We start from the raw sequence: 25,753 nt of genomic DNA on the forward strand, positions 1-25,753 counted from the left end.
CTATTCATTAAATTCAGGCACAATTTTATTGTTTTATTTATAATTGAATTTCATTACAGAGGATTTCACAAGTCAAATTTCTTTGAAGTAACTTTCAAATCTTTATCAACCGTAAAGGTATGTTTAAGACCATAAAAAATAATCTTGTATGTGGTTGAAGATACATTCATCAACATATACCAAGTAATTGGTGTAACAGTTTATTATAAGTCTTCATTAAAGTGTGAGAGCTCGTTCAACTCTATTAAAATATATTATAGACACGTAGATATCTACTAGGTTAAATACCTATCATAAAGATTATAGGCATGGATCCCGCGTATCAAAAAAAGTTTATTAATAGCAAGTTAAAAATTTGTTAATAGCTTAACGGTGTCTAATCGGACAAACTTTGATGTATGGGAACAGTGAAACAGGGGAAGTTTGAATTGTGGAACGTGATTTTAATTGTGGAACGTGTCATCCTGACAAGTTTATGATTGTGAAAACTAGCAGGTTGTTTTTAAGTTTATTCAATAGCAAACTTTATATCTTCTTTTTATCTTCTTATACTTGTTGCAGATCTGTCGATCTGTTAATTTCGACGTTGAAGTATTTCTTGAGAGGTATAGACTGCCAGCTATCTCTTCATCTTTTTGGTGGTCTCCCCGGTGGACGCTTGCCTGCTGGTTTTCCTTCTAGCGAAATTCTTGGTAGTCTGTGCTCCTCCATTCTTTTTACATGACTGAACCATTCTCTTCGTCTTTTTCTGTCCCATCTGACTACATCTTACGCGCCACATTGTTCCCTGATGTTGTTGTTTCGTATTCTATCTCTTCTTGTCTACCCTATGCTATTGCTCTTAGTGTCTTCATTTCGGCTGTTCGTTGCATGCTTTTGGTTTTATTGTTGTCCTCTCTTGATTCAATGCCATAGGTAATAATAGGTCTGATGCAAGTTTTATAAATTCTTGCTTTGCTGTCTATTCTCATATATGGGTTATTCCAGACCACATCTCTCAAACATCCGGACAAGACAGCGGCCTGGTTAATTTGTCCTCTTAGGTCTCTGGCTGGGTCATGATAACTTGATAACTCTACACCTAGATATTTAAACTGGTTTAGCTGTTCTATGGGTTTCCCCTCTTCCACGAGCTTGCTTTTAATTGGGTCTTTTGCAATGGTAATGCATTTTGTTTTCTGCGTGGATATGTTTATGTTGAGTCGTCGACATACTTGATAGAATCGATCAAGTTGTCTTTGTAAATCATCCTCGTCCTCTGCAATCAAGGCTGCATCATCCGCTTAGCACACTATACTGATTCTACTGTGGCCGAGTCTGTATCCTAGTTGTAGCGACTCCACATCTATTATTTCATCCATTAGTATATTGAATAGAAATGGACTGAGGCTGTCTCCTTGCCTGATTCCTCCTGGTATTGGTATGTTGGCCGTAGTGGTGCCGTCTGTTTTAATTTTTGTCGTGTTGTTATTGTTCATTTGTTTTATGACCGACAATGTTTGTCGGTATCCTTTTTTGTTTGTTATATTCTATCGACTTCCCTTTCACGCGTTTTATGACAAATATTGCGTCCGTCGTCGACCGGTCTTTTCTGAATCCTTGCTGTTCTTCTCTGTTCTTTATTTGTGATTCCAATTTATCATTGAGTATGCCTGTGAATAACTTCATTGTCGTATTTAAGAGAGTTATTCCTCTGTAGTTGTCCGGACATGATCTTTGTCCTTTCTTAAAAATCGGTATTGTGATACTGGTGTGCCAATCTTGTGGTATCTCTGCTCACTCCAAGATTTTGTTAAACAATGTTGTGAGACAATTAGTGAGTTTCTGACCGCCGTATTTCAGCAGTTCGTTCGGTATTCCATCAGTACCTGGCGATCGTCTATACTTTAAGATCTTTATTCTCGCTTCTACTTCAGTTTCTTTAGTGATATAGGTACCTGTCTTCTGTTTTTAGCTCTGGTTGCATGATATTGGTTGTATTAAGCAACTCAGTGTCATGCTGCCGGTCCCAAGCCCGGATGAATGAGGAGGGGCCTCCAGGTTAGGTTAGCCCCCTGCGTAGAGCAATACATATTTCTGGCTCACAGAACCGACACTTCCTCGGAACCAGAACGGATTAAATTTATGATAAACTTTATATAATATATGAAAAAATGTATGTCCGACAAATATGTTGGGCATTTTAATAAGTCCGACACGTAGAACATGTCAAATGACAGGAATTATGTTGGTGATTGAATTAACAAAACGATTGTATGTATGAAGGATACTTCAAGCAATCCTGCAAGGAAAAATATTTGGAAAGCGAGGTCCAGGAAGAAGAAGAACATCCTGGTCATAGAACCTCAGAACCTGGTTCAACACAACATCTGTGCAGCTTTTCCGCGTTACTGCAGATAAAGTGAAGATTGCCATGATGATCGCCAACATACGTCACGGATAGGCACATCAAAAAGAAGAAGAAGATGTTGGTGATAAATAGCAGTCTGATTTTTGCATGAGAGTTTAATAAAAGGGTAACAAATCAATTGGAAGTTCTGTCCGACAAAATACATGAAACGTTTTCGTAGTTTGATGTTCGAAACCTGTAACCTGTTCCACGATTAAAACTTCCCCTGTTCCAGTGTTCCTGTACATCAAAATTTGTCCGACTAGTCAACGTTAAGCTATTAACAAATTTTAAGCTTGCTGTTAATAAAATTTTTTTTGGTACGCGGGATCCAGGCCTATTAATAAAATGTTTTATGGACTCGGTTATTTAATTTTGCAATTATTAGGTACTCATAGATGGTTAATGCTAACTAGATTTTTAATTATTTTATTGTGGATTTTAATTGAGTAAGAAATACCATATGGTAACAATTATATGGTAGGAAACATAAATCATAGACAGCATGATATTTTGAAGTTCTATTCATCTTAACTATTTTGTATGCATTGATTAAATAAAGTATCTATTTCATATTTCAGTATAATAAACTATTTCATTTGAATTTTGGAATCTAGATATTTTGAAAATGTCGTTGATTTATGTTTCTTTATTCATCCATTCTTATAATCTTTTTTTATTTTAAAAACAAATTTATTTATAAGCACATCTTTTAAGTTTTTTATTTTTTTTTCTTGTTTTCTTTTGGTTCTATTTTAATCGAACTACTGAAAACAGGTTGATTTTAAATTTTAAATTATGATTTTTTGGCATGTATATCTTACTAGTGGCGTCATCCATCTGGACATGATGACGTAATCGATTATTATTGTAAATGAGAAGAGGGGTCGTGTGCTAGCTCATTTGAAAGGTTATTCAACTGTATATGCAGTAATATAAACATTAACATAATTATTTACACAGTGTCCAAAAAATATTTTTATTTAAATTAATTGACGCAAAACGAAGAATGTATGTAATTAATTTAATTCAAAATACATTTTACTCCTGTCAGAAAACAGAAAAAAATGTTTATTTCACAAACAAACATTTCTTTTTATTTAACTTAAATGTTCAAACTGACAAGATGCAGGTGGATGGCAGCTTTAACATTGAATTTAAGCGAAAAGCAATATTTATTTGGTAAATAATATTTTTTTATGTTTTCTGACAGCAGTAAAATGTATTTTGAATTAAATGAATTACGTACTTACATTCTTCTTTTTGAGCAAATTAATTTTATTAACAAATAAATTGTTGGCTACCCTGTATAAACAAGTACCTATGTTAATATTTATGTTACTGAATAGAGAATTGAATAACCTTTCAAATGAGCTAGCACACGACCCCTATTCTTTTTTTAATCATCGATTACATCATTAAGCCAAAATGGATGACGTCACTAGTAAGATATAATAATATGTAAAAGTATAGTAAGATAAATTTTATGTGGATGAAAACAAAAACAATTTGTTACACACTAGGGTGGGCCGAAAAAAACCTTTTTTTTTTATTTCGCGTTGCTATACTGCGGAAAAGTTGCTACTAGGATAGAGTTTTAAATGACAAAAAGAATTTTTCAAATTAGTTGATATCTTCCGGTCGCGCATTGGTCGTAAAATTTGAAAAATTGGTTGTTTTTGAAATTTTTTTAAAAACACAAAACTATTTTATCCCGTTTTGCTATACCGCGTACATCTTTCCTTGAGGGGTCAGGATTAAAATAAAGCAAAGAAAAAAAGATATATTGACATATTCCGGTCGCGCATCGTCCGTAAAATATTAAAAAATATCGTTTTTTGCTATTTTCTTCTTTGAAAATACAACGCTTTTAATAATATAAAACCAACTTAACGGCCCTACTTTTCATGTGCCAGGCACAAGCCTTAAATAATAAAAACAACTGAATTGCAATAAAAATTTCAAAAACAACCAATTTTTTTAAATTTCACGACCAATGCGCGACCGGAAGATATCAACCAATTTGAAAAATTATTTTTGTAATTTAAAACTCTATCCTAGTAGCAACTTTTCCATGGTATAGCAACACGAAATAAAATAAAAGGTTTTTTTCGGCCCACCCTATTACACACAAACCTTTAAAACTTGTTTATTATACTCCTTAAGGGTTTATGTTGTGACTAAGCATTGAACTCTCCAATATAATTTTTATTATTTTTTATACAGTTTCGGCATTTTTTTAATCTGTCTATATTATTGTGATATTTGTAACAAGGAGTTGTTCTAGAGCGAAGGGAAGATGACCTTCTCAAAAACCTGTCCACAAAAGACTTTTAGTGTCCAGGATATGCTCACGATATTGGAATCGTTGTCAGGGGCAAATTCGCCCAGATGGAACCTGGGAGAATCTGAGTCGTCTTAAATATAGTTATATAACTGGTAATCATCATCATCATCATCATCATCATCATCATCATCATCATCATCCAACCAATTTGCGTCCACTGCTGGACATAGGTCTCCCCCAATGGTTTCCACACTTCACGGTTTTGTGCTAATTTTTGCCAGTTTTTTAACTGGTAATAACAAGGCCTAAAACCATCTGTGCTGGGAGGAACAGATATTGCGTTTGACAAAGAAACAAAATACCTAGCCTACCAAAATTCCTTGGACAGATGTACATAGATGGATGTGTAGTAAGGATTGGGGGCTCAAACGCAAAGTGACTGTATGGATACAAGGGTATATAACCAAAGACGCAGCAAATGGGAGCAATAAGGTTGCAACGTAATACACAAAGGCTAGCATGCCTGTGTATTACGGGGGCCATAAAAACAACTTTTACAGCGGATTTGGAAGTTTTGCCGAATCTTTCACTACTTCATATCTTTATACAGACCAGATACAAGTCAGATCTTTCAAGAGCAGATTAATACATAGTCATCAATACTTAAGCCAAGCGCGTAGTGCTGACAATAGAAAGGTACTAGATGAGCTAAAACAAGATATCGTGATGGTGCAACCCATCAATGTAGCAGTTACGAGATATAGTCCGGACAATAAATTCAAAATTTAATATTCGAGGTGGGAAACACTGGAAAGAAGGCGTATCTATACAAGTGGACAATACCTGGTACACTGATGGCCCAAAAACATCGGATTGTGAAGGAGCTGTTATAGCAGTAACAAAGTAATGGATACATGTATGTGGTGGATCCCGGTAAGTCTATCTAAAGATGTCACAAGTTTCCAGCGGAAATAATGACAACGCATCACTGCGTGGAATGAATAGAAAGGCAGAAAAAAACGCGCCGTTCAGTTGCCATCTTCGCAGACGGCCAGGCCGCGCTTAACTCACTCAATTCTGCAGAGGTCAATTCTAAGCTAGTATGTGATTGTGTGGATGCTTTAAGTAAACTAAGAAACCATATCACGACGGTAACCTGGGAATCATAGCACGAGGATCAAGACGACACTGAAAAAATAGATGAAATGGTCAAACAAGATTTGACCAAACAAAAGCCCACAGACCTAAGAAGAAAAGACAGGAAAACAGTCAAAGCCATCAAGGAAATAGCAGATCTCTCCACTTATTGAGAAAGAGGACAATTAACAGCTTTTATCTAAATTAACTACCGACAGTATTTGCAGTAAAATTGATACAGATGAACAAATATGTAACAGATAATCTTAGTGAAAAATAATAAAGCATAGGAGAGAGCAGCAGAAATTATTCTACACCAACCCCATATTTGATCATCTGATTTATTACCTCAACAAAGTTTGGAGCAAAAGAAATTTGCCGAAAACTTTTTAGAAGGATTGGAGAGAGAAATTAATGATATAAGGATGAGATCAAAACTAGATGTCGCGCAATATGAATGACAGAAGCAAAACAGACAGAAAAATAAAATTAAACAAGGATAGATACCAGATATAAAAAATAGTTAAAAAATTATTGTCAAATAATTTTGAGTAGCTATATTTGAATTAAAAATTATATGGCGCAATAAGGCTCCAAGAAGTCCCAGGTGGACACTATCATACAAGTGTAATATCGTTAGAACTGAAAAATCTTTAACGTTTTTGAGTAAATTTTATTCGAACTCAACACCTGCAATTTATTTGGCGATAAAAAGTTTTACGAGCCACTGATCCATTTTGCTTTAAAGAGAATTTTATCTGCAATCTCTATATTAGTTATCAAAAGGATACTGTCAGCGAATAATATGGTTTTATATTTTTAAATATTTTTCGGGTTTACGGGTTTACTGCTTTCCAAGAGTGGTAAGAGACCGAGAGAAATTATGAAGGCACTTATTTCCTTGATTATATGGTATATTCAAAAATGAAGTTGGTTGTTTTTTAAAACTTTGTAGTACTAAACATTTTAATGTCGTTTTATTACTGTTGAACATATTATATGCACCTTTTATTATATGCATTTATTTTTCAAAATAGAAACAAGAATAACACAAATTTAATTTTTCTCTTTTCACTCTATACATCAACATATTTAATCTTTCCATTGGCAAATTTCCATTACCTATACAGGGTGTCCCCGAAAATAGGGCGTTCCTTTAAGGTATGGATAAAATACACAATGTAGAACAAAAAAGTCCTATGCTTCTTTTCATGAGCATTTTTCAATGCGTCACAAATGACAGAAAAAAGTATAAGTCCGTGATAATATACATTGTAGTGACATGACATTTTAGTTAAATCTGACAGTTGTCACATTTTATTTACAATTTGGCATAAAATCAAATCAATTGTGTTTATTGCATTTATAAAATGGTATTTTTTTATTTGTATAGTCTTATAAATTGTACAGATTATATTCGTACATATACAGTATGTCCCTGTAAGTTGTATCCATATAGAAAACTTTTTTATTATTAATTTTACGAAAAAAAGTTATTCTTTATAAAAAGCTCTGCATGGTCCAAAACCTAAGATTTAACCATCAAATATCAAATTTTTTAAATATTATACGAGGTATGTCAAAAAGTTTGAATTTCGCTCAAGAGTAAAGTAGCTTTATTTTTCGTAATATTGGAAATTGCTATTATGAAAAGTTGTTTGGAATTAAAAACTATATTCTAATATGCAATTACACCTTCTAATTAAAAAAAAAGAATTTTTGAGAAATTATGGGTAACTATCATTATTTTTTCAGTTAGTTCAATTCCGATAACTCTTATTATTAATTTTACGAAAAAAAGTGATTCTTAATAAAAAGTTCTGGATGGTCTAAAACTTAAAATACAACCATCTTAGATCAAATTTTATCAATTTTATACGAGGTATGTCAAAAAAGATAAATTTAGATCAAAAGTAAAGTACCTTTATAGTTCAGAATATTTCAATTAGAAGGATTTAATTACATACTGAAACATAGTTTTTAATTCTAAATAACTTTTTATAATAACAATTTTCGATATTGTGAAAAATAAACGTATTTTATTCTTGAGCGAAATTCATAATTTTTGACATACCTCGTATAAAATGGATAAAATTTAACAAAAGATGGCTGTATTTTATATTTTAGACCATGCCGAACTTTTTATAAAGAATCACTTTTTTTCTTAAAATTAATAATAAAAGAGTTATTGAATTAAAATAACTGAAAATAATGTTAGTTATCCTTAATTTTTCAAAAAAAAAAAAAAATCAATTAGAAGGATGTAATTGCATACTAGAATACAGTTTTTAATTCCAAACAACTTTTCATAATAGGAATTTTCAATATTGTGAAAAATAAAGCTACTTTACTCTTGAGTGAAATTGAAACTTTTTGACATACCTCGTATAATATTCAAAATATTTGATATTTGATGGTTAAATCTTAGATTTTGCACCATGCAGAGCTTTTTATAAAGAATAACTTTTTTTCGTAAAATTAATAATAAAAAAGTTTTCCATATGGATACAACTTACAGTGACATACTGTATATAATTATATAATTCGTAAATAATTTTTTTCGATTATAGCGCCATCTATTGACAACTAGAATAAATGTTATAAATGTCACCGACGAAATGTAATCACCGACGAAATGTAATCACCGACGTGCGTTTTTTTCTGTCACATGTAATTTAATGCGTTAGAAAGAAATCGAAAAACTATGACGCACTGAAAAATCCTCATGAGAAAAAGCATATTATAACATTGTTTTCTAAAATTAACCGCTTCCAAAAAAAATACATTTTTCTCCATATTAGCGAACTTTTATTTTCATAAAATTTAAAAATTTGGCATCGCTGTACAAAAACTGTTAGTGACTTAGGTTATTGACACCAGAAAAATGTAGGTCAGACAGATACACCTGCAAAATAATTATACCACCCCATGTTTGAAAATAACAAAACAAGAATTTGTTTGTTTGTTTAGGATGAAGATAGGGTTTAACGTAAATACTAAAGGCTAATGCTGCAACTATTTTTGAATTGTGATTGTCTATGTTTAGATTTTTGTATACATAGTTGTCAGATTTCAATTTGCACACCAAAATGTATTTTGGTTTTTTGGCCAAACGGTTGAATTTAGAAAAAAATGTTATAAGACTTTTTTGCTCTACATGGTACCTTCTACCTATACCTTTAAGGAACGCACTATTTTCGGGGACACCCTGTATATTCTTTATTATAGCTCTGAAGGAATTTTACAGCATACTTTTGTAATTTTACTTTCCAAATGACACATCCAAAAAGTCAATTGGCGTGTTGTAAATTTATCAACCCTCCTTTTTCATTTAAGATTTCAAAGTTGTCCCCCGCTCCACTTCCAAAGGGTGGGAGAACTGAGTCGTGTGTGGTGCCATTCAATAGATTTTTAAAAAATATTAAACACATTTTTTGGTTTTTCATCTGTAAGTGTAGGTACTTTTTGAGATATTAGGCCGTTTCTATAATTTCCCTAGTGTATCACAACGGTATCACGATATATAGTTTTTTCCGATTATAGCGCCATCTATCAACAATTCGAAAAAGTGTCTTGAATAAAATGACTTATTTTTTTATAAGAAATAAAAACCCACAATAAAAGAAAATGATGGTTCCTATTTAATTTTTTTTTCTACGAGCGTGCAAAGATGTCTACTTTCGCGCACGCGTTTTAGTTTAGAAAGTTTTACTTTTCCTCACGCGTTTTACTTTTTTGCACAAAGTATGACTTTTTGCACTTGTTAGGAAAATAATTATAAAGTTATCCCACACTCTACTTCCAGGGGATGTATAGTGAAGTGGGGTGCGTGTTTGATTTGACGGTCCCGCTAGTTTTGACACATCCTGTATATCTAATATTTGCGTTCACCAATGGCCATGATTTTTGAAAAACTTTATGTAAATTAATAAATAAAAAATATTTCCAGAATTTTGTTCACAGTGTTAGAATATTTTTGAATAAATTCAAATTTAAATCCACTTATTCTTAACTAATTATAATTGGACTTCGTAAGTCCTAGGTTTTCACCAAGCTAAATTCAATTTTTCAATACGCTTCGATTGATATATCACATGTACTATTTCTGCGACTATAATATGGAATTAGCATTTTTTAACCGGGAATGATATAGAAACCAAAAGTATACATTTGTTCTCGTCTTGCTAAGAAACGCAGAATAATATATCGCTTATACTATTTCGCTGACTTTCAAACGGAAAAATTTTGGGTACTCCCGGTTGCAACTCTAAAACCGGAAGTCCGCGGTCAAATTTCTCATCGGTATTGCTATACTTGGCTTATAAGCTTTCATTCGACACATCATTTGTCATTCTATCTGTATTAATAACAGAGGAGTCATATTCGCGGACGAACGGGTAAACGGACAGACAGTCATGAAACCGGAAGTATATATTTGTCCTCGTCTTGTTAAGGCGCGTCGAATAATATCTCGCTTGCATTATTCCGGCGACTGTAAAACAATACTTCCGGTTTTATTTATAAAACCGGAAGTCTTAAGTCAAATTTCTCACCTTTAATAGGTACCATCCTTGGGACATGAGCTTTCATTCGACACCTCATCTGTCATACTACCTGGTATGGTGACGGAGGAGTTGTGTTCACGGACGGACAGACGGATGTGGATAATTCACAGTTTTCACATTTTTTCAAAATTGGGTGAAAACAATAAAACATATTATGTGGCAAAATAATTGTATAGGTATGTACTAATTTATTTATTATCCAAATAACAATTGGCAGAATCTAATAGTACACCTAGGTAGTTTTTGAATATACGTACCCGACGATATATCTTATAATCTACTCTATCGCTGGACCAGGGCATTAAGAACAAAATAAATCGATTTTTAAATACAACAAACACTTAGAAACTAGTGATGAGCAAAACAAGAACAAGACCAAGACCAGGCTAGTATTGGTCTTGGTCTTGTTCTTGCAAGCTTGGTCTTGGTCTTGGCCTTGCAACTAAAAGGCAGTCTTGGTCTTGGTCTTGGTCTTCCACTAACCGGTCTTGTTCTTGGTCTTGGTCTTGCTGCAAGAGTCTTGCTGGTCTTGCTTTTTTGGTAATAATAATTTGAACCAAACAATTTCGAATAAAATACACAAAAATCAAATATTTTTTTACTTTATTTAATATAATTAACTTTTTTTATAAACTAACTAAAACATACTTTTTAGTAAATACATACATATTTACCATACCTATTTATAGACCTAATACTATAACATAATAACTAAACCTATTGGGGAGTTATAAACGCTTAATTCTGTAATTTGTTATCTTGCAGTTCTTTAATTTTATTTAAAATACATTGCTCTCGTAGCACAAGTTACTCGCACTTTTTATTTTCACATATTTTTGGATTGAATACCCATTATGACATTTAAAAAGTTGAAAATATTCGGATGTGGGTAGTAAAAACTAGAATTTAAAACACACTGAAATGATTCGCATGCATTTCAAGTGCGGCACATACTATTTGTAGTACTGGCCCTTTCTGGGGAAAACCTAGATTCTTCCAAATAGTTTTCAACAACGTTTCAACTATGAAATCAGTAAAATTCTTTACGCGTTTGTCATCCGGAATTTTTAACAAATAATTCAACTTCCAACTTTCGTTGATTGTAAAAAGTTAATCCAAAAAATAATTTTAAAAATTTTCCAGTATCGGAATTTTTGTCATTATATTCAGAAACTGAACCTAAGTTTTGGATTTTGCTATACCAAGCTTGACACATTACAATCGACAACCAGTTATTTTTTATTCAGGCCACAATGCTTTCACAGCATTGTGAATCCCTTTTCAAAATCTATTATGATATTTTTTGGTATTAATTTTAAATTTAACGACCTACATTTTTCCTCGATTATGCGAAAAGAATTGAAATAAGTGTCAGTATTTTTATTAGACAAAAAGCGAAAACTACTGGTACATACAAACCGTTTTTAATGGCATTTTTTTTAAATGGATTACCCTATCTATAATTACATTTTTTTGTCTTACAAGTAATTTCAATTGTCCTTGAACTGTCGCCGTTTGAAAACTTGCCTTCTAGCCACTTTAAAGGTTGAGAAAATGCAAACCGTTTGACTTAATTAAAACGACTTAAAAATATAACCAAAATATTATGTATTTTAAAAATTCGATATTGTTTAAGGTTTATTACAATGTCGGTATATATTACTGAACTAAAAAAATAAAGTTAAATAATAAAAAACCAATTTCGCAAAAAAAGAGTCTTGCAGGTTCGTCTTGGTCTTGCCTAGTCTTGCAAGGTTCGGTCTTGGTCTTGGTCTTTGTCTTGAATACCTGGTCTTGGTCTTGGTCTTGCAAACCAAAAGGCGCTCTTGGTCTTGGTCTTGCTGCAAGACCAAGACTAAGACCGCAAGACCAAAACCAGTCTCGCTCATCACTATTAGAAACTTGCTTTCCGACACTGCATTGGTGCAAATAGATTACTCTGGGGTCTTTTGGGGTTGCTGAACACGAACACGCTATCAGAACCGACCGCCGAAGGAAACCCTCTAAATTCCAGAAGATGACGTGCACATCAGTCACCGTGGGCACTAGGTGCTTCGAGGGTCGGTTCTGATTTCATATTTGTATTCAGCAACTTCAAAAATCCCCCAAGTAATCTGGTTGTATCAATTCGGAACTTCAGAAGATGACGTGCACCAGCAGTGACTAGAGTTGCACAAGTTTGACTTGAATGTTTGAACTTGACTTAAGTTTGACTTAATTTCAAGTCAAACTCAAGTCAATCCTTCTGACGAATAATCCAAGTCAAGTCAAACTGGTGAATCGTACAGGTTTGAAAATTCAAACTGTTTGTCAAACTAGTTTGAAAGAGTTTGAAAAATAATTTATTAAGTAGATATCTATACGCTGTGAGCTTCGCTGGTGTCGCTCCTAGCGGTTACTAATTCAACTTTTACTGGTAATTTTTAAATTTATTATTTAATTGTTATCGCTTAATATTTACAACGCAAAAAAGTAATTAAATTGTAATCGATTTTTTTAAGATTTTTCTAATCATTTTGACGTTCTATTGATAAAATATCATTTCTTACTTCGGATACTTTGACAATAATCGTGTAGATGGCGCTAAGATTATAATAGATTATTTATAATTAGATATTACGGAATATTAAAAAAACTTAAATTCAGTATTTAAAACGTAAGTATATTTAAGGTAAAAATATATACCACAGCTTTGACCAACTAATATTGTTTATAATTAATGTTTTTAATTTTAATTTTAAATTAATCACTTTGACATTTATGTTAAATTTCCGGTAAACGTTTACAAACTTGTCACTACTGGCGTTCGCGAATTTGTAAATATCCCCTCTACGTACGAGCTCACAGCGTATACTTTTTTGTCGAGATTGACATGTTACTTGCCAATTAAGATAAAAAAATTAATAATACAATGAGTGCCACATAAAAGTATCTCGATACAGGAAGCGAATATAAACAAAATAGGGTCATTTTTTGAAAATGATTCCTGTGTTTAGAATTGCTTGCTGGCAAGTTTCGTTTTATCGATATAACTTTTTTATGAGTATTACTAGATTAAAACAAAGAATTCGTTGGATAGTTTTTTTTATCACACCAAGTGTAATTTAATCTACTTTGAAAACTTTCAAGTATTACGTAACGCAAGTTCGGGGGAGGGGGGCCAAGTAAAACGTTACGGCGCGTTATACGGGGGGGGGGGTTGAACAGCGCGTTACGTAACATTGTTTTTAACTTATATAAAAAAACTACGGAATCACAATCTCCCAACTTTCAACTTTCGTATATATTTTACATAGAACCCCTGGATTGTATTATATTGCCCCCTCACGCTCCGCTCATGTTACAATAGGACACTAGTATTCAAGTGAAAAAATCTTAAAATTTGTATTAACCAGATCCAGCACAGTAACACGTGTTTGCAATAAATAGCTGGACCTTTATTCACAACAAAAGATGAAAAGATACAGATGGGATAAAGAGGTTGTAAGAGCTTCAAAAATTGCGTTTCGTAATACTTGAACGGCCAGTTTAACAAAAAATTATGAAGGAACAACAAAATATTATATTTTTGATAGAGTAGGTTTAATGAATATTTTGCGACTTTGCAATGTCGTCTTAAAGAATTAGTTCAGTATTTGTCATTTTATAACGCTGTTCTTTATTTTTACATAATACAAGTATGTATGCAGATTTTTTTTGTCTTAATTTTTGCACTGGGAATACTTTCAACTCAATTTGATCTGGTACTTATTCTGAGCCGAAAAATATTCAGGTTCAGTTATTATTTCACAAACCACACACTTCAAAATGAACGTATTAATAAACAAGCCAAGCATATACTTCTTAATAATTTGAACTACAAACTAATTTGCAGAGTAGCAGATTCAGACCTATCCAAATAAGTCAAAACAAAAGTCAGTACGCTCTCAATTAGAATTCGAAATAAACACGTTGTGCAATATGATATTCAAACTTCAAACTGTTTGAAGAAGTTTGATTTCAAGTCAAACCTAAAGATATTGAAATCAAGTCAAGTCAAACATTTTTACAAAAAAAGTTTGGTTTTCAAGTCAAGTCAAGTTTGTTGAATATAATCAAACTAGTTTGACTTGATGCATCTCTAGCAGTGACCCTGGGCAACAGATGATCTTGGGTTCTGATGACGTATTCGTGTTCAGCGATCCCAAAAACTCCCAAGTAATACATTTGCATCAATTTAGCACTGATTTATTCCGGTGTTTTTAGTTCTAAATGCACTGGTCTACACTGTTTGTTTTCATTATTAGGTAAATACACTAAGCATCAAAATTAACGCACCACCTTAAAAATGGGACATTAAACCTGTTGTCCGATTTGAGCGATTTTTTTAGTATATTACAGCTTTATTCTTCAAGAATATCGTAACAATGATAGTGTATTTTTTCCTCAAAGTTTGGAACACCCTGTGGAATATTCTAGCGTATATAAAATATTGAAATTAAAACTCAACTGTAGCCTTAAGCTGTGTACTCACTTGAGCACGAACGCACATGAGGCAAGCCGAGACAGTCAGTGAGGACGTCATCCGAGGCGAGGCAAATATGCTCAAATCGTTCGCCGCACGCCTTGGAGCGATCCATTTGTTGTCGGTCCGTCAAAGGGATTCGTGCCTCAGTGTGGACGTTTTTTAGGTATTTTTAAACATGCGGTTGTATTTCGATTCTTCATTTGTAAACAAGCAATGAATGTAGCCTATATAATATACAAAACGGTGTTAAAAGATTCGGATTTTGTTAAATTTTATTTCTTATCTTGAAATATTCCTTTATTTAAGACTTTATAAATCTACCTATAAAAAATGGAATGGAGCCGAGAGTTGTGTTTCAATACAGTAATAATACATCCACACCTGTTACTTTTCCTTATGTATAGTATCACCTCATGGTATTAGCACCCCAACTGGTAAACTTGTGAATGAATCACCATATGCAAGGAAACGCAGAGTTATAGCTAGTCTTTCCTCGGATGGAATAGCTTTTCTAAAATTTGTATTTTTTTTACTTATTATGTTTCTTATGCCATCCAAAAAAAAAAAGATTAAAATCTACTTGGGACATTCTCGTGAAATTATTAAACTTACCAGTTTCGTCAGCGAACAGGTCGTTTAAAAAAAACGAAGTATTAATATTATTCACGCCTCTTCTTTTTAAATAAATTTTGGGAGGACCATATACGTCTCTGTTGTTTACGTTTTTAAGTTTTTAATAATTTATAAATAATTATAAAACTAGCACAAGCCACAGACAATTGTTCGTTCGACATATTCGCTGTCTCAGGACGAATAAACTAATCACTGCTGCGGCAAGCCTCATGCTTCCTCATGCGGGATGCGTGTCCTCATAGATACATTTCTCCCTACTCGAGGCATTCGGTGCGGCCTCGGCTTGCCTCATGCGAATTCGTGCTCAAGTGAGTACCCAGCTTTAGGCTTTCTTAACATTTTTCTTTTCGATTCATTCGCTTATGTGGGACAATAAAAAAAGTTAGGTATTTTAAAAACTAGCCATGTTATTCATCAATACAGGGTGTTTCTAAATAAGTGCGACAAACTTTAAGGGGTAATTCTGCATGAAAAAATAATGACCATTTGCTTTAAAAACCTATGTCCGCAAATGCTTCGTTTCCGAGATACGGGATGGTCATATTACCTGTATGCACGCCAATGGTGAATATAAAATTCTTAGTTGTATGTCAAAAAATGCGCAATAACTACCTCTTAAAACCTACCAAATTTCATTTGCATATCTCAACCGGTTTTAAAGCAATAAATATATCGTCAATTTCTAATAAAAAATTCAACGTTCCGTGTCTCGGAAATGAAGCATTTGCGGACTTATGTTTATAAAGCAAACGGTCATTATTTTTTCATGCAGAATTACTCTTTAAAGTTTGTCGCACTTATTTAGAAACACCCTGTATTGATGAAGAACGTTGCTAGTTGTTAAATTACCTAACTTTGTTATTATTCCACATAAGCGAATGAATCGAAAAGCAAAATGTTAAGAAAGCCTAACGCTACAGTTGAGTTTTAATTTCAATATTTTATATACGCTAAAATATTCCACAGGGTGTTCCAAACTTTGAGGAAAAAACATACTATCATTGTTACACCCGGTATACAATGACACTTATCTGTTGAGCAACAATATTATTACATCGATATTCTTGAAGAACAAAGAATAAAGCTAAGCAAATCACTCAAATCGAACAAAAAGTTTAGGAAATACAGGACATCAAAAATATCCCATTTTTACGGTGGTGCGTTAATTTTGATGCTTAGTGTGTCTAATGTTAAACAAAAATAAATAAATAAAGTGATTTAAAAAAATAAAATATTTGTAGTCACGAAGTAATTGTGTATTACTAATTTATTCATTATCTAAATGTAACAATTTGCCCGAGTCTAAAAGTGCACCTTGCCAGTTTTTGAACGCGTACCCGACGATGTATCTTAAAGGCTACAAATCTGCTCCATCGCTTATTTAATTACGTAAGTATGTAGAGTTTAGTATATGACGCGATATTTAGGGAAAATTATTATTATCTGATCAGTTGTAGAGGTGTAAACTGCAGAGTATCGTGTTTGCGTTGTTATTATATTTTAAAATCCGTACACCTGTCTTCGTTGGGAGTTGCTACACGAGAATACCTCGACTACCCCAAAAATAAAATATTACACACCTGCAAAAAGCAAATGTAAATGTTTACCCAAATATATATTCGGGCATTTTTCATAACTGTCGTTTTAATGAAACACCAATTTTTCTTCAGAAGATAAATCGTTAGGACTATTTATTGCTTAATTGAGTGGACCTATTTTTTAATAACGTAGGTTCACCATCTGATAATATACGGAACAAAATTTTAAGTATTAAACAGAAAAAAAATTTATAGAAGAAAAAAAGAAGCAAATTTAAATTAAAACTAATATATGTGTTACCGGCCAAACCCGATTTCAGGACAAACTAGTTTGTCCTAAACGCGATAGAGTGAACTAGTTTGACCTAGGCCAAACTAGTTTATCCTGATATTAATACGGACACTGCAAGATAAACTAGTAAGCCCTTTAGAATATACCTACAATATCAAAATAAATAAATAAACAATAAAATACTCTGTAATTGGAAAATAATCATTTTTAGTAAAAGTTAATGACTCGTCTTTAAAATTAATGGACAATTATTGGTAATACAAACAATCATATTATAAAAAATAATCAGTGTTTTTATAAAAGCAAGTCATAATAATTATACCTCAATTAACATTACCACATATCTCATCAATAAACATTATTTATTTTTCCATAGAGTGTTTTGGCCACATTTAGAATTGCCGATTATGATTGCCTTCTGTTTGTGGAACAGTTTTTGTTGCAAATACATTTGACAAAACTTTGTCCTGATCCAACTGAACCTCTCGTAGCTGCAACCCTTAATGACATCTCGTAGCTGATAAACTGCAATGAATGATATTGTATTTTCTTTTTGATGCAAAACAAAATTCTAGTTTTATTTTAAAAGATTTTTTCATAATATTTGCCCAATTTGAAGTAAAACGCGCCACAAAAGAGTAACTTTGATACAGTTTGAATTTTGAAACTCTTTTGTAGCTCGTTTACTTCAAAAGCAAATATTATGAAAAAATATTTTAAAATAAAACTAGAATTTTGTTTTGCATCAAAATGAATATACATTTTCGCACCACATAATATTCATATCAGATCTTTTGTAGCTGGAATATTGTATGCGCCACTCAATTTTACGGCGTTTAGCGGTTTTTTATTCTTGTATCAGGAGTTTTTCAAAGTTATTTATAAATTAAATAGCAGCAATAGTATAAAGTTGAATGCAATGTTTCTCGATTACACGTTAAGCTTTATAAATGGTCGCCTTTGTTGCATTATCTCCCAAATGATCTAGTGTCCATCGAATGTACACTTGATTTTTTTTTAATTCGAAATAGATTAAAAAATATATTGGGATGGCCGGTAAATGAACTCGGATTGCCCGTTGCCAGATCAAATTAGCGTCGTAACCACTACAACTACATAAACCATTTCGGGAGTAATCGTTAATTGGATTATACTTTTGTAGCTTAATACCTTCTAAACGGCTTAACCGATTTTGTTCACTAAACATGAGTTCGAAACGTATCGACAAGTAGTATCTTATGCATCTAAGGTCAATTATGATAACTGAAGCTATTACAGGAATTATTGAGCTTGAAAAGCCGTTTTTCCCATAAGAAAGAGATTTTGATCATAATTATGAAGCCTATAACTTAAAAATTCGAATTTTCCCGGATATAAGGTATACACCGTTAGATTCGTCTAGAGTCCTTCTACAAACGCTCAGCTATTGGCGTAATTCGTAGGTTGAAATTTTAAGTAATTGTCGAAAAACCAAAATTTTTAAAGTTTAGTTTTTCAGTTTTTCGGCTATACTGAGCCGTGTGTATGTCTGATCCTGACAGCTTAGACACCATTTGAAAGCTTAACTCAACGCTATTGCTTTGGTGTATTTACTGTTCTTCTGTCTCTTCTTGAACCGAAGATATATACCGCCAAAAAATATGCCGTTTTGTACCTACCAAGTCCTATAGCTGGCTTATGGGTAGTCAAAACTCACAAACTACACCGGTTCTGAATCGGCCCTCACCCCCTCTTCAAACACAGAAAAAAAAATTCAGATCGGTTTAACTTTTCCACACACATACATACATACATACATACATACATACATACATACATACATACATACATACATACATACATACATACATATCCACAAACATTTTCCCTTTTTTATATAAAAATTGACTCATACTTCTGAGCTCGGTAACTTTTGAATGGTATAACCGATTTTCAAAATTAGACATTCGTTGGAAAGGTAATGATCGCTTCTATCAGAAGCCGCAAAGGTCAGAGTTAAATTTTCGAAGTTTTTGGGAGTTTTGGGGACGAGAACGAAAAACAGACCCTAAATAGGAAGGGCCGTAAAATCCACACCCTTGGACCAAAACGGATGGTTGACATATGAATGGGTGAGTCTTTTCCTGAACTTTAAGGTGGGAGTTGGCCCAATGTTCAATTCAGTCAGATTTAGAAAATCAAAAATTTTTTGTATATACAGGGTGTCCCAGACTAATTTATCCACGCTATATCTCTTAAACGAATAGAGATTTTCGAATGGGACAAAAAGTGTTCTATTCTACTTGTAATACACTTTAATATGGCGTAGAAAATAATAATCCCCAAATTATTCATCCCTTAGTTACAACTAATAACTTTAATTTTTTTAATAGCACCCTGTATATTTTTTTATAGTTTTGGATGTGGTCTTCTATCGTCTATTTAACACATTTATTTAAAATAAAATCGGTTCGTAAATAACCAAGAAAATATCAGTTTAGTCTTGTTAATTATGTGTCCCAGACTAAATTATCAAGGCTATATTTCATAAACGAATGGAGATTTTCGAATGGGACAAAAACTGATCTATTACATTTGTAATACACTTTAATATGGCGTAGAAAAAAAATATCTCCTAAATATTCATCCCTTAGTTACAACCCCTAACTTTTTTTTAAATAGCACCCTGTAAGTTAGGGATGAATATTTAGGGGATGAATTTTTTCTACGCCATATGAAAGTGTATTACAAATGGAATAGATTAGTTTTTGTGCCATTCGAAAATCTCTATTCGTTTAAGAAATATAGCCTGGATAAATTAGTCTGGGACACACAATTTAACAAAAATAAACTGATAGTTTCTAGGTTATTTCCAAACCGATTTTATTTTCAAAATAGACGATAAAAGACCACATACAAAACTATAAAAAATATACAGGGTGCTATTAAAAAAAAAAGTTAGGGGTTGTAACTAAGGGATGATTATTTAGGGGATGATTCTTTTGTACGCCATATTAAAGTGTATTACAAGTAGAATATATCACCTTTTGTCCCATTCGAAAATCTCTATTCGTTTAAGAGATATAGCGTGGATAAATTAGCCTGGCACACCCTATATAGTGTCGCGTGTAGGGGGTGTAGGTATGCGCCACTGGCGAGAACTGCTGTTCTCTGGTAATTAAAAATATTTTAGTTGATATTTTACATTTAAACCATCCGTATTCTTTTTCCGCTCCTCATATCTTGTCTACAACACCAATCAAATTAAACCCATCAAAAATAAAATTAATATATGGCATAATTTTTAATACCATCTTATTTTTTTATCAAGTTATTAAGTTCTAGACTGGCAGCTTGATTATGTAATAATATTTTTGTTGTTTTGATTAAGATACCACCCAGCGATAATCCGGGAATGAACGCAGGAGCGACGCTGCTGTGGAAAAATCTAAGCGGGTAATGGCATATAAAGTCTACTAGTCCAGAGAAATAAGATTTTTCTCGTGACACATCCCCCTCCAGGCCGAAAGCAAATTTTTTGAGTAGTATGGACATCTATATTATTAACCTATATGTTTCCTGCAGCCGATTTTGATGATATATATAGTTATAAACAAATGAAGATCAAAAAACGGTAAATTATCGTTTTTTTCGTCTATTACCAAAAAGTTAAGCAATTTAAACAAATTTGAGAGTAAGAAACTCATAACTCGTATAAAAAACTTCAATATGGCGTTCGCTGAATATGTCCATCCTTATTGGTTGCTTAGAAAACTGCAAAATAAATCATAAATTTTGAGTTTTTATAAATATTCATAACTTAAGTAAAAATTAACTTAGAATCTTCTTATTACACGGAATATCGAAACTTCTTGTACTTAAATTATAATTTAAATTTCAAAGCAATTGGTCAAATAGTTTAAAAGTTATTTAATTTGTTTATCCCAAATTCATTTCTTTGCAACACTATAAGTCAGAAAATTATGAGGTTACAATAATACTTCGGACAGTTTATGAAAGAAGAACATTTATAATATTACCTTAATTAAAAATAAATGACAAAAAATAATTTTAAACAGTGTAAAATTATTTTGCAAAAACATGTCGATTTTTTGCTTACTTATAAACAATTAGAATAACTTTTTAACCGTTACCCGTAGAAAAATTATTTTTTCATATTTAGAAAGACTGAATTTTTATACACATTTAGAAAGAAAAACAACTGTCCTAGGACAATTACGGACAAAGTTGCCCCCCCCCCATTTTTTTAATTCACATGATTTTGCAAAATTATTTTGCAATATTTATAATTATTTTTTGTCATCTTTTTAAATTAAATTAATACTGTACATTTTCTTCTTTCATAAACTATCCAAAATATTACTGTAACTTCATCATTTTCTGACTTAGAGTGTTGCAAAAAAAATTAATTTTGGATAAACAAATTAAATAACTTTTAAACTATTTGACCAATTGTTTTGAAATTTAGGGTATGATTTAAGCACCATAAGTCTCAGCATTCTGTGTAATAAGAAGGTTCTAAGTTAATTTTTACATAAGTTATAAATATTTATAAAAACTCAAAATTTATTATTTATTTTGCAATTTTCTAAGCAACCAATAAGGATAGACATATTCAGCAAACGCCATATTGAAGTTTTTTATACGGTTTATGAGATTATTACTCTTAAATTTTAATTTATGGATTCGACCGTTACTTGATGGAAGTTCATTTTATCTAACAATAAAACACTGACAAACGGATAGCAGAACACAAAAGGGCATTCAACAATAGAAAAACAGACACTTCTACATACGCACTTCACCTTCTAGATCATAATCATTCTTTCAATGAAGAGTTTCAAATTCTACATATTCAAAATAAAGGCCTTAAGCTATCTTTTTTAGAATCTATGGAAATTAATAAACTGAAAAATACAGATATAATTCTGAATGACCAACTCGAGACAAACAGCTCCCCACTCCTCAACCTCTTCAGTTGAAGACTTAAAAAGGCAAACACATTGTAAACTATATCACTTGAGAAAGGCACTCCGCCGAAACAGCTGTAGTCACTTAGTTATAATAAATTTTGTGGAAGTATAGAAAACAAACGTTTTCAGTGTTTTATTGTTAGAACTCTTAAATTTGTTTAGAATGCCCAATTTTTTAGTAATAGACGAAAAAATCGAAAATTTACCGTTTTTTGATTTTCATTTGTTTATAACTATGTATATCATCAAAATCGGCTGCAGGAAACATATAGGTTATTATTATAGATGACCATACTACTCGGAAAATTTGGTTTCGGCCTGGAGGGGGTTGTGTCACCAACAGAATATTTTTTTTCCTTATTTCTCTGAAACATACACGCACCGGGATAATAGAAAGGAAGCTCAGGAAAGAACTGGAAGGGATACTAGAAGAAGAACAAGCGGCTTTTAGGAAAGAAAGAGGAACAACAGATAATATATACATACTGAGAAATATAATTGAAAGGAAAAACGAAATAGGAGAAGACTTATATATTACGATTCTATAAATAGAGAAGTAATATGGTCAGTAATGGAAGATCTGCAAATCCCGTAAAAGATAGTAAGCGTGGTAAAAAGTACATATAGAAACGTACTTGCTAAAGTACAAATAAACAGAAACAGATCGCCAATAATAAACCTAAGGAGAGGAATAAAACAAGGGGACAGTCTCAGCCCAGTTTTGTTTGTATTAGTAATGGATAGAGTAATGAAGAGCGCTAAAAGGAGGTCAAGGCAATTACAGTCAATAATAGGGTACAGGAATTTAGTACCACTGAGAATGGAGGGATTACTATATGCAGATTACTTAGTAATAATAGCAGACAATAAAGAGAAAATGCAAAAATTAATCGATATCTGGGTGGAGGAAATAGAAAATTTGAAAATGGAGGTAAATGTAAAGAAAACGAAGACCGTGATAGTAACGCAAAAGAAAAGGGAAGAAATAAACCAAACGATATTTAGGTGCAAAAACGAAATAATAGAAACAGTCTCGACGTTTGAATACCTTGAAATAATAATATCAGAGGATGGAAATATAGATCAAGAAATCTCATACAGAGCGAAAAAAGCAAATAAGATCTACTATGCACTAAATAAAACAATATTTGGAAAGGAAGAAATAGATAAAGAAATAAAACTGAAGGTATACAACGCAATCTCTGTACCAACTTTAATATGTGCAAGTGAGACATGGGTAAACAATGCAAAAATAGACAGTACAATAAACGCAGCGGAGATGAAGCAGCTAAGAAAAATAGCAGGAAAAATGAAATTGGACAGAATAAGAAATGAAGATATTAGACAAAGACTGAAACAGGAATCGATAATAACCAAGATACAAAAAAGAAATTAAAATGGTATGGACACATTAACAGAATGGACCAGGGAAGACTACCAAAGCAGGTGATGGAATCGAAAAGATATGGTAAAAGAATGAAAGGGACGCCAAGGAAGAGATGGATCGATCAGATTATAGAAATTGGACAGGAAAACGGAAAAACACATCAACAAATGAAAGAGTTAGCAAAGGACCGCAAGAAATGGAAGAGATGGATAGAAGATGAATAAAACCTCCGACGCCCCTGAGGGGCATAAGGAGTTTCGAGAAAGAAGAAGAAGAAGAATCTCTACTTGTTATTCAAAATTCAGTGATTAATAATTATAATTAATAACTAATAGTTGTTGTAATAATTAGTTGTACGTCTCTATATTATTTGTGTCAATGGCCATTGCAGCCGAGACACATAAATTTAAATAAATAAAAAAATTAAACCCATCAAAAATAAAATTAATATATGGCATAATTTTTAATACCATCGTATTTTTTTATCAAGTTATTAAGTTCTACACTGGCAACTTGATTATGTAATAATATTCTTGTTGTTTTCTTGCAGATGATTAAGATACCACCCAGCGATAATCCGGGATTGAACGCAGGAGCGACGCTGCTGTGGAAAAATCTAAGCGGGTAATGTGTGTCATAAATAGTGGCCACCATCGGTAAAAATGCAGTACGTCCATAAAAAAGTCTACCAAAGTCATAAATTGAGATCTATTGAAAGCGTGCAGAAAATTAAATGAAGAAAGTAATATTTATATTTACATTCATGTATATGGGGACTATAAAGAAATGACGCATATAAAATTCAGAACTTTTTAATAAGTTGCCAATAAAAATCTTAATTGGTTATATAATAATGTGTTACATTACTTAATGTGGTCGATATATCTAATAAATATTCTAAACATAACGTTGATAATAAATTTAATGTGGAATTTGTTCCTTATTTTTTTTAATATTTTGACCGTTTTTATACAGATTTTACTATTTTAATTACTATATGTAAAATTACACTTTCACGAGTATTAAATAAAAGTTCCTCAAAGGGGTTTGAATAATGTGCTGTTTTAATCAAATTTAGTAATTAGTATTACTGAGTAGTTAAGCTGTTGTGTTACCTGTTAAACAAGGATAAAGAGGAGAGAGATGAGTAACAAACTGGTAAAAAACCATGGTTGAGCTGACTCCAGCTGATAGCAACTTTGAAGGGCTCTTCTGATAGGGTTACAGACGAAGAATTCTAAAATGCAGTCGAAGAATCATATAAATTTTATATTATTTATTTTATTACTTCGAATAATTTCTGTATTATATGTACACCGACGCACATAGACGTCGGTCGTCCCCCACCGGCACCTTTAGAATCTTTGCACAGTATGTATGTTAACAATGGATAGCAGTGGATTCGACAAAATAAAAAATTTGCATCCAAAAAATGCCCTCTTCACCTTTAAAACATATTTTGATTCTTGTCGATAGGACGCTCTGATCAAAAAATATATCGAATTTTTACTATTAGGCAAGGAACCGAAGCTTTTCACCTCGCAATTTTTACAGAATTGATTGATTTGCTTGAAAATTTGAGAATAAGTAGTACATAGTCCAGGGATCAAAATCTATATGATTCCGAAAGGCACTTTTACAATGGGGGTGGTTGCCACCCCATCTCGTGGGTGGAAATTTTTTATAACATTTTGACCACAAAAGTTGATAAAAACATGCATTGTAAACAAAAAATGTTCTATACATTTTTTTGAAAAAATTAATAGCTTTCGATTTATTCGCTATCGAAAGTGTTAGTTTTGTATAGAAAAAGTCAATTTTTTTCGATATACTCATTTACGATTCACTCAATTTTTGCCGTAGAAAAAAATTTTTTAAACCAAGTTCTTGGGAATTATATAACCTACAACTTTTTTCAATCAACATTTTTTCGTATCTCTGATGCTAATCTTTCTATTCTTAAGAAAATGGCATTTTTTATCATCATCATCATCATCATTTGGCTCTACAACTCTATGTGAGTCTTGGCCGCGTTTACTATTTCC

The 25,753-nt window shown here is 32.3% G+C and overlaps 1 long non-coding RNA gene across 1 annotated transcript; it reads left to right on the forward strand.

Annotated features, from left to right (window-relative positions):
* The first annotated feature begins 16,832 nt into the window (after positions 1-16,832).
* On the forward strand, positions 16,833-24,763 carry LOC114325441 (uncharacterized). Its single transcript, XR_003651675.1, has 2 exons — positions 16,833-16,907; positions 24,259-24,763. It is a non-coding gene; the product is annotated as an uncharacterized LOC114325441 (long non-coding RNA).
* Positions 24,764-25,753: the final 990 nt, after the last annotated feature.

This window comes from Diabrotica virgifera, chromosome 1, assembly GCF_917563875.1.
Source record: "Diabrotica virgifera virgifera chromosome 1, PGI_DIABVI_V3a".
Lineage (NCBI taxonomy): Eukaryota > Metazoa > Arthropoda > Insecta > Coleoptera > Chrysomelidae > Diabrotica > Diabrotica virgifera.